The sequence below is a fragment of the Scylla paramamosain genome, chromosome 44 (assembly GCF_035594125.1).
Source record: "Scylla paramamosain isolate STU-SP2022 chromosome 44, ASM3559412v1, whole genome shotgun sequence".
Lineage (NCBI taxonomy): Eukaryota > Metazoa > Arthropoda > Malacostraca > Decapoda > Portunidae > Scylla > Scylla paramamosain.
This window is the reverse complement of record NC_087194.1, coordinates 1,952,515-1,960,014: the sequence shown is the minus strand read 5'-3', so window position 1 is coordinate 1,960,014 and position 7,500 is coordinate 1,952,515. Positions and strand designations below refer to the sequence as shown.

General features: G+C 42.4%; 1 protein-coding gene across 1 annotated transcript in view; it reads right to left on the bottom strand.

The window, feature by feature from the left end:
• Window positions 1-7,500, bottom strand: part of LOC135093947 (neurobeachin-like) — a gene marked incomplete at its 5' end in the record, with an annotated part of 129,824 nt that overhangs the window by 84,588 nt on the left and 37,736 nt on the right.

The window sequence follows — 7,500 nt, the reverse complement described above, 5'->3', positions numbered from 1 at the left end:
AGAGAGAGAGAGAGAGAGAGAGAGAGAGAGAGAGAGAGAGAGAGAGAGAGAGAGAGAGGAAAAATATACAAACACAGGTAAAAGGAGGGAGAAGAAGAAGAAGAAGAAGAAGAAGAAGAAGAAGAAGAAGAAGAAGAAGAAGAAGAAGAAGAAGAAGAAGAAGAAGAAGAAGAGGAGGAGGAGGAGGAAAAGAAGGAAAAGATGACGAAGAACAACAAGAACAACAACAGAAAGGAGAAGAACAAGAGGAGGAGGAGGAGGAGGAGGAGGAGGAGGAGGAGGAGGAGGAGGAGGAGGAGGAAGAGGAGGCGAAGAAGGAAAATATGACAAAGAACAAGAACAACAACATGAAAGAGAAGAACAAGAACAAGAGGAGGAGGAGGAGGAGGAGGAGGAGGAGGAGGAGGAGGAGGAGGAGGAGGAGGAGGAGGAGGAGGAGGAGGAGGAGGAGGTAATTAGAGCGAGATTACCTGGTTTGCATACACTGAAAGGGTTAAGATAATAAGATTCCACTAATATCTACTTCCAGACTCGCTGATAGGGAAGATAGGGAGGCTGCGTGAGAGAGAGAGAGAGAGAGAGAGAGAGAGAGAGAGAGAGAGAGAGAGAGAGAGAGAGAGAGAGAGAGAGAGAGAGAGAGATTAGCTTTTGTGTTCTTTCCTTCTTGCTTTATTCCTATTTATTTATTTCTTACCTGATTGCCTCTCTCTCTCTCTCTCTCTCTCTCTCTCTCTCTCTCTCTCTCTCTCTCTCTCTCTCTCTCTCTCATATAATTGACAGGTAAAGCTTTCTTATCGATCAAACGCAAAACTCAACATCCTGTCCGGGATAATTAATTCTTACCTGCCCACCGGAACACACCTGTCTTCCCCCCACCTTCCCCTCCCCTCCCCCTCCCACCTCGTTGAGCAGGTAAGAAGAATAAATAAAAGATAAATGAAGAAATAATTAAAATATGTGCAATTATAACCCGTAATTAAGAGAAGGATGTGTGTGTGTGTGTGTGTGTGTGTGTGTGTGTGTGTGTGTGTGTGTGTGTGTGTGTGTGTGTGTGTGTGTTATTCCTCCTGGTACTCTTCTTCTTCTTCTTCCTTCTGGTCTTCCCCCTTCCTCTTCCTCCTCCTCCTCCTCTTTAGTTTGTTTTGGTCAAAGATGTGTGTGTGTGTGTGTGTGTGTGTGTGTGTGTGTGTGTGTGTGTGTGTGTGTGTGTGTGTGTGTGTTAAGGTTGAGAAAATTCAGAAGAAAAAGGAAAGAATAAGAAAAGATAGTTATTATTATTATTATTATTATTATTATTATTATTATTATTATTATTATTATTATTACAAGTAGTAGTAGTAATTTTGTCTGTCTGTCTGTATGTCTGCCTGTCTGTATGTATGTATGAATTAAAACACAAATTAAACTTTCCAAAAAATAAAAAAATAAATAAATAAAAAATATATTCCTAATTCAACACATCTTCCCATTCAAACCAACCTTAAAATCCACAAATCCTTACACTGTCCATCCACTGCCTTACTTACCCATCCCTCCCTGTCTCTCCACCCTTCCATCTATCTATCTCCCCTCCACCTCCCTCCCTCTATCTACCCATCCATCTATTCTCAAGACAGACAAGCCCACCCACTCAAACTGAACCTTTTATCAACCCAACTCATAAATTTTTGACAAGCTTAAGAAGAATTGAGATAAATGAGAGAGAGAGAGAGAGAGAGAGAGAGAGAGAGAGAGAGAGAGAGAGAGAGAGAGAGAGAGAGAGAGTATGGCACGTGCTTATTTGGTCATAAATCGCTATTCGTCTTACTCTCTTTAAAACTCCCTTTAATTTCATCTTATTGTTGTAATTATTGAACATTCGCCCCAGGTTAGAATATTTTATAAGCTCTCTCTCTCTCTCTCTCTCTCTCTCTCTCTCTCTCTCTCTCTCTCTCTCTCTCTCTCGAATATTTGTAACGGTGGCCAAAGGAATCTGAAAGCGAGAGCGAGAGCGAGAGAGAGAGAGAGAGAGAGAGAGAGAGAGAGAGAGAGAGAGAGAGAGAGAGAGAGAATTATGTCAAGAGAATTAAACCTCCTTCTCTTTCTCTTGTTATTCCTCCTCCTCCTCCTCCTCCTCCTTTATTCAAACGGGAAGAGAACGAGAGAGAAAAAAGTAAGAAAAAGAAAGAAAATTAGAGAAACAACAAGAACCAAGAAAAAAAAAACACAGCGAGAGAGAGAGAGAGAGAGAGAGAGAGAGAGAGAGAGAGAGAGAGAGAGAGAGAGAGAGAGAGAGAGAGAGAGAGAGAGAGAGAGAGAGAGAGAGATTGGTGTAATACCCACATGCACTCAGAACACCAGTGGATATCAGTTTCAACATAGGACCGCAGCGCAACACACGCACTGAGGCACAACCCACAATGCAACAGCGCGCAGACCCAACCTTACCGCACCGCACCACGAGTCAGAGAACCCATGAAAAACCCAAGAAAAACCCATGAAAGACGCATTTAAACCCACACCAACCCACGTAAACTTACTCTTTTGGGTTTAATCTTCCTTTCGACTGTATTTGCGCACGTGTTAACTGTAGGAGTGAAATAATATCAGTTTTTTTTTTCAAGGGAGTGTAGTGACGTTCAAGAGAGGCTAGGCTGAATTTGCGTTGCCAGTGTGTGTTTCTCTCATCCCTATCTCTTGGTTTCGTTGTGTGTTCAAAATTCATGAATATCTCATAAACCCGAGGCTGTTTACTCCTCCTGGCTGGCGGGACGCACGTACGCACACACACATACACGTACAGACACTCGTATACACACACAGACGCAGGTACGCATGTTTTATAAGTTTGGTTATATTTGGTAGTTTGACGCACATACGCACACACACACACACACACACACGCACACACGCACACACACAGTAGTATAATTTTTAGCATCCATTACTGTACACGAAAATAATGAAAATGGACAGGAAATTAAATAAACATGGAAAAAATGGATGTCAATGAAAATAAATACAGTAAAAAGAAGTAATGAAATATAAATAAATAGATAGACAAAAATTGATAAACGAATACATAAAAATGCTAATGTGTGTGTTTATTTTATAGTGATTTGAATACAATGGAAAACAAAAAATAAAAATAAAAACAAAAATAAATAAATAAATAAAGGAGATAATTAGTGGATATTAAGATTAGCAATAGAGAAATGTTGAAATATATTAGTTTTTATAGTGGAGAGAGAGAGAGAGAGAGAGAGAGAGAGAGAGAGAGAGAGAGAGAGAGAGAGAGAGAGAGAGAGAGAGAGAGAGAGAGAGAGAGAGAGAGAGAGAGAGAGAGAGAGAAAACTAAAAGAATATAAAACGAAAATCTGGAAAAAAATAAACTAAAAATTCCTAAAAAAAAAAATTAGACAAAACAAAACAAAACAAAAACAAAAACAAACTAAACAAACAAACAAACACGTATGAATCTTTTAATGAACGAACGAAAGATTAAGAAACTCGACCCTAAATAAAAAAAAAAAAAAAAAAAAGAAAATTCGATCTACTTTCTTCCTTCCTTTTTTTTTGGTCATATTTCATTGTAAGAGCGATAAGAGGAGGAGGAGGAGGAGGAGGAGGAGGAGGAGGAGGAGGAGGAGGAGGAGGAGGAGGAGGAAGAGGAGGAGGAGGAGGAGGAGGAGATCAGTCAATATCAGTAAAAGATGGTAATGGTGGTGATGGTGGTGGTGGTGATAGTGGTGGTGGTGGTGGTGGTGGTGGTGGTGATGGTGGTGGTGGTTATGGTGGTGGTGGTGATAGTGGTGGTGGTGGTGGTGAAAATAATAATGATGATAAATGTTAATAAATGCAGGAGAAGAGTTGAAGGTAAAAGCGAAGAAGAAGAAGAAGAAGAAGAAGAAGAAGAAGAAGAAGAAGAAGAAGAAGAAGAAGAAGAAGAAGAAGAAGAAGAAAAAGATGATAATTATGTCTTGTTTTCAAAGATTTAATATCAACTTTTACTTTTGAGAGAGAGAGAGAGAGAGAGAGAGAGAGAGAGAGAGAGAGAGAGAGAGAGAGAGAGAGAGAGAGAGAGAGAGAGAGAGAGAGAGAGAGAGATTAAAAACAAATAGATGTTAAGAATTAATAATAATTTTCCCAAGAACAAAAAGAAAAAATTTACCTTCAAAATACAAAAAAAGAAAGAAAAAAAAATTACTACACTCAACATCTTTTAATTTTTTTTCTCAATTAATTAACAATCAATTTATTTATTTATTTATTTTATCTTAGTGAACTTTCAAAGGAGGAAAAAAATAAATAGATAAATAATGATGAGAGAGAGAGAGAGAGAGAGAGAGAGAGAAAGAGAGAGAGACAGAGAGAGAAAATAACGAGGAATAAATTTAACAGAATATAATTTTAAGTGAAGGAAGGAAAATAAATAAACTAATAAAAAATAATTACCTGTCTTTTAATTACCTGTGATGAGTAACTGTGTGTGTGTGTGTGTGTGTGTGTGTGTGTGTGTGTGTGTGTGTGTGTGTGTGTGTGTGTGTGTGTGTGTGTGTGTGTGTGATTTGTATACCATTGTTTTATAGTAATTATATTTTCCATTAACAATATTGATAGTCTCTCTCTCTCTCTCTCTCTCTCTCTCTCTCTCTCTCTCTCTCTCTCTCTCTCTCTCTCTCTCTCTCTCTCTCTCTCTCAGTCTCTGTGTGTCGGGAATTCAATGCTACCTCAGAAAGTCATCCTCTCTCTCTCTCTCTCTCTCTCTCTCTCTCTCTCTCTCTCTCTCTCTCTCTCTCTCTCTCTCTCTCTCTCTCTCACCTTTCCTTCTCTTCCTGCCAGCCTTCCTTCTTTCTTTTAACCTCTCTCTCTCTCTCTCTCTCTCTCTCTCTCTCTCTCTCTCTCTCTCTCTCTCTCTCTCTCTCTCTAAGGACTATAATTACCAATGTTTCTCCTCCCACTCCTTTCAACCGCAAAGTAAAAAAAACCCTCCATTTTCTCTCTCTCTCTCTCTCTCTCTCTCTCTCTCTCTCTCTCTCTCTCTCTCTCTCTCTCTCTCTCTCTTTATTCATTGGTAAAAAAGAAAGAAAAGTGAAAGTAAGAATATAATTGTTTTTGTTGTTTGTTTGTTTGTTTGTTGTTGATGTTAAAATTTTCCTGTATTTTATTTATTTATTTGTTTGTCTTATTTTTCTTTATTCTTCGTCTTCTTTCTCTCTTCCTTCCTTCCTTCCTTTCTTCAGTTTTTCTCTTCTCTCCTTCTTCCTCTTCTAATGTGTCTATCTAGTCCCTTGTTTTCTCTTCCTTCCTTCCTTCCTTCCTTCCTTCCTTCCTTCCTTCCTTCCTTCCTCCTCCTCCTCCTCCTCCTTCCTTCCTTTCTTCCTCTTCCTTCTTCGTTAACCATCTCATCCCTTACTCGCTTAATCCTCCTCCTCCTCCTTTCCTTCCTCTTCTTCCTAATCCATCTTCTCTTCCTTCATCTCCTCCTCCTCCTCTTCCTTTCTCTTCCTCCATCTCCTCCTCTTCCTTCCTCTTCTTCCTAAACCATCTTCTCTCCCTTCATCTCCTCCTCCTCCTCCTTTCCTTCCTCTTCTCCCTAAACCATCTTCTTTTCCTTCATCTCCTCCTCTTCCTCTTCCTTTCTCTTCCTCCATCTCCTCCTCTTCCTTCCTCTTCTTCCTAAACCATCTTCTCTCCCTTCATCTCCTCCTCCTCCTCCTCTTCCTTCTTCCAGTCCCTCCATCTTAATAATTCCCTCCTCTCCTCCTCCTGTGCTTCTTCCCTACCCTTCCTCCTCTGCCGCCTCCTCCTCCTCCTCCTCCTCCTCCTCCTCCTCCCCCCACACCTTTGTTAAGGACCACACCTGTCCTTTGTTTAAACTTCTCATTACTCCATTACCACCGACACTCCCTCCTCCTCCTCCTCCTCCTCCTCCTCCTCTTCTTCTTCTTCCTCCTGTACTAACTTGTCCTGGTCAATTCTCCTCTTCCTTCTCCTCCTTCTCCTCCTATTCTTCATTCTTCTTCTTCCTCCTCCCTCCTCCTCTTCTTCCTACTCCTTCTGGTCATTCTCCTCCACCTCCTCCTATCGTCACCCTCTCTCTCTCTCTCTCTCTCTCTCTCTCTCTCTCTCTCTCTCTCTCTCTCTCTCTCTGCATTGTTATCTCTATACAGATTACTGACTCACACTGAGAGAGAGAGAGAGAGAGAGAGAGAGAGAGAGAGAGAGAGAGAGAGAGAGAGAGAGAGAGAGAATGGGTGACCTCGCTTGACCCTTACGTCATAAAACAAAGGTCTTAGGTCAATCATAATCCTCCTCCTCCTCCTCCTCCTCCCCTTCCTCCTCCTCCTCTTCTTAATACGCTTATTTTATTTATCTGATACATTAGTGAAGATAATCTCCCTCTCTCTCTCTCTCTCTCTCTCTCTCTCTCTCTCTCTCTCTCTCTCTCTCTCTCTCTCTCTCTCTCTCTTCCATATCTTCTCCACTCCTCCTCCTCTTCTTTCTTAAAAAGCCTCCTTCTCCTCTTCCTCATCCTCCCCTTCTTCTTCTTCTTCTTCTTCTTCTTCTTCTTCCTCCTCTTCTCTTCGTATTCTTCCTTTTGACGTAACCTTCTCTTTCCTCCTCCTCCTCCTCCTCCTCCTCCATCATCACCACCACCACCACCACCACCACTACCTCCTCCTCTTCCTCAACCTCCTCCTCATCCTCTTGTCTTCCTTATTCCCCCTAAACAACCCTCTTCTACCTTCCCTCCTCCTCTCCCCCCTTCCTCCTCCTCCTCCTCCTCCTCCTCCTCCTCCTCCTCCCATAAATCGAGCCGCCCTGCCAAAGTTGTCATCACCCCCCTTAATAAATGGCGCTCACACCCATTCCAGTAATGAACCCACGACCGCCCACGCCGATCAGAAGGGCGTGGGTGGGTGGGCGTGTGTGTGTGTGTGTGTGTGTGTGTGTGTGTGTGTAAGGAATATGTGCGTGTGTGGAGAGAAGGCCTTGCGTGTGTGTGTGTGTGTGTGTGTGTGTGTGTGTGTGTGTGTGTGTGTGTGTGTGTGTGTGTGTGTGTGTGTGTGTGTGTGTGTGTGTGTGTGTGGTTTTTGGGTGGGCGTGTAATAGATGGTGAGATTCATAGATAAACAGGTGTGTGTGTGTGTGTGTGTGTGTGTGTGTGTGTGTGTGTGTGTGTGTGTGTGTGTGTGTGTGTGTGTGTGTGTGTGTAAACAAATCACTTACATTGGTTAGGTTGAATGAGGAATATTGGAGGAGGAGGAGGAGGAGGAGGAGGAGGAGGAGGAGGAGGAGGAGGAGGAGGAGGAGGAGGAGGAGGAGGAGGAGGAGGAGGAGAAACAAGAAAAGAAGGAAAAAAATCTTATAGTAGAAGAAAACGAAGAGAAGAACAGGAGGAGGAGGAGGAGGAGGAGGAGGAGGAGGAGGAGGAGGAGGAGGAGGAGGAGGAGGACCGCCCACGAGGAAGGCCAGATAAGACTGTCTCCCCTCCACAGGACTCCAGCCTCCCTCATC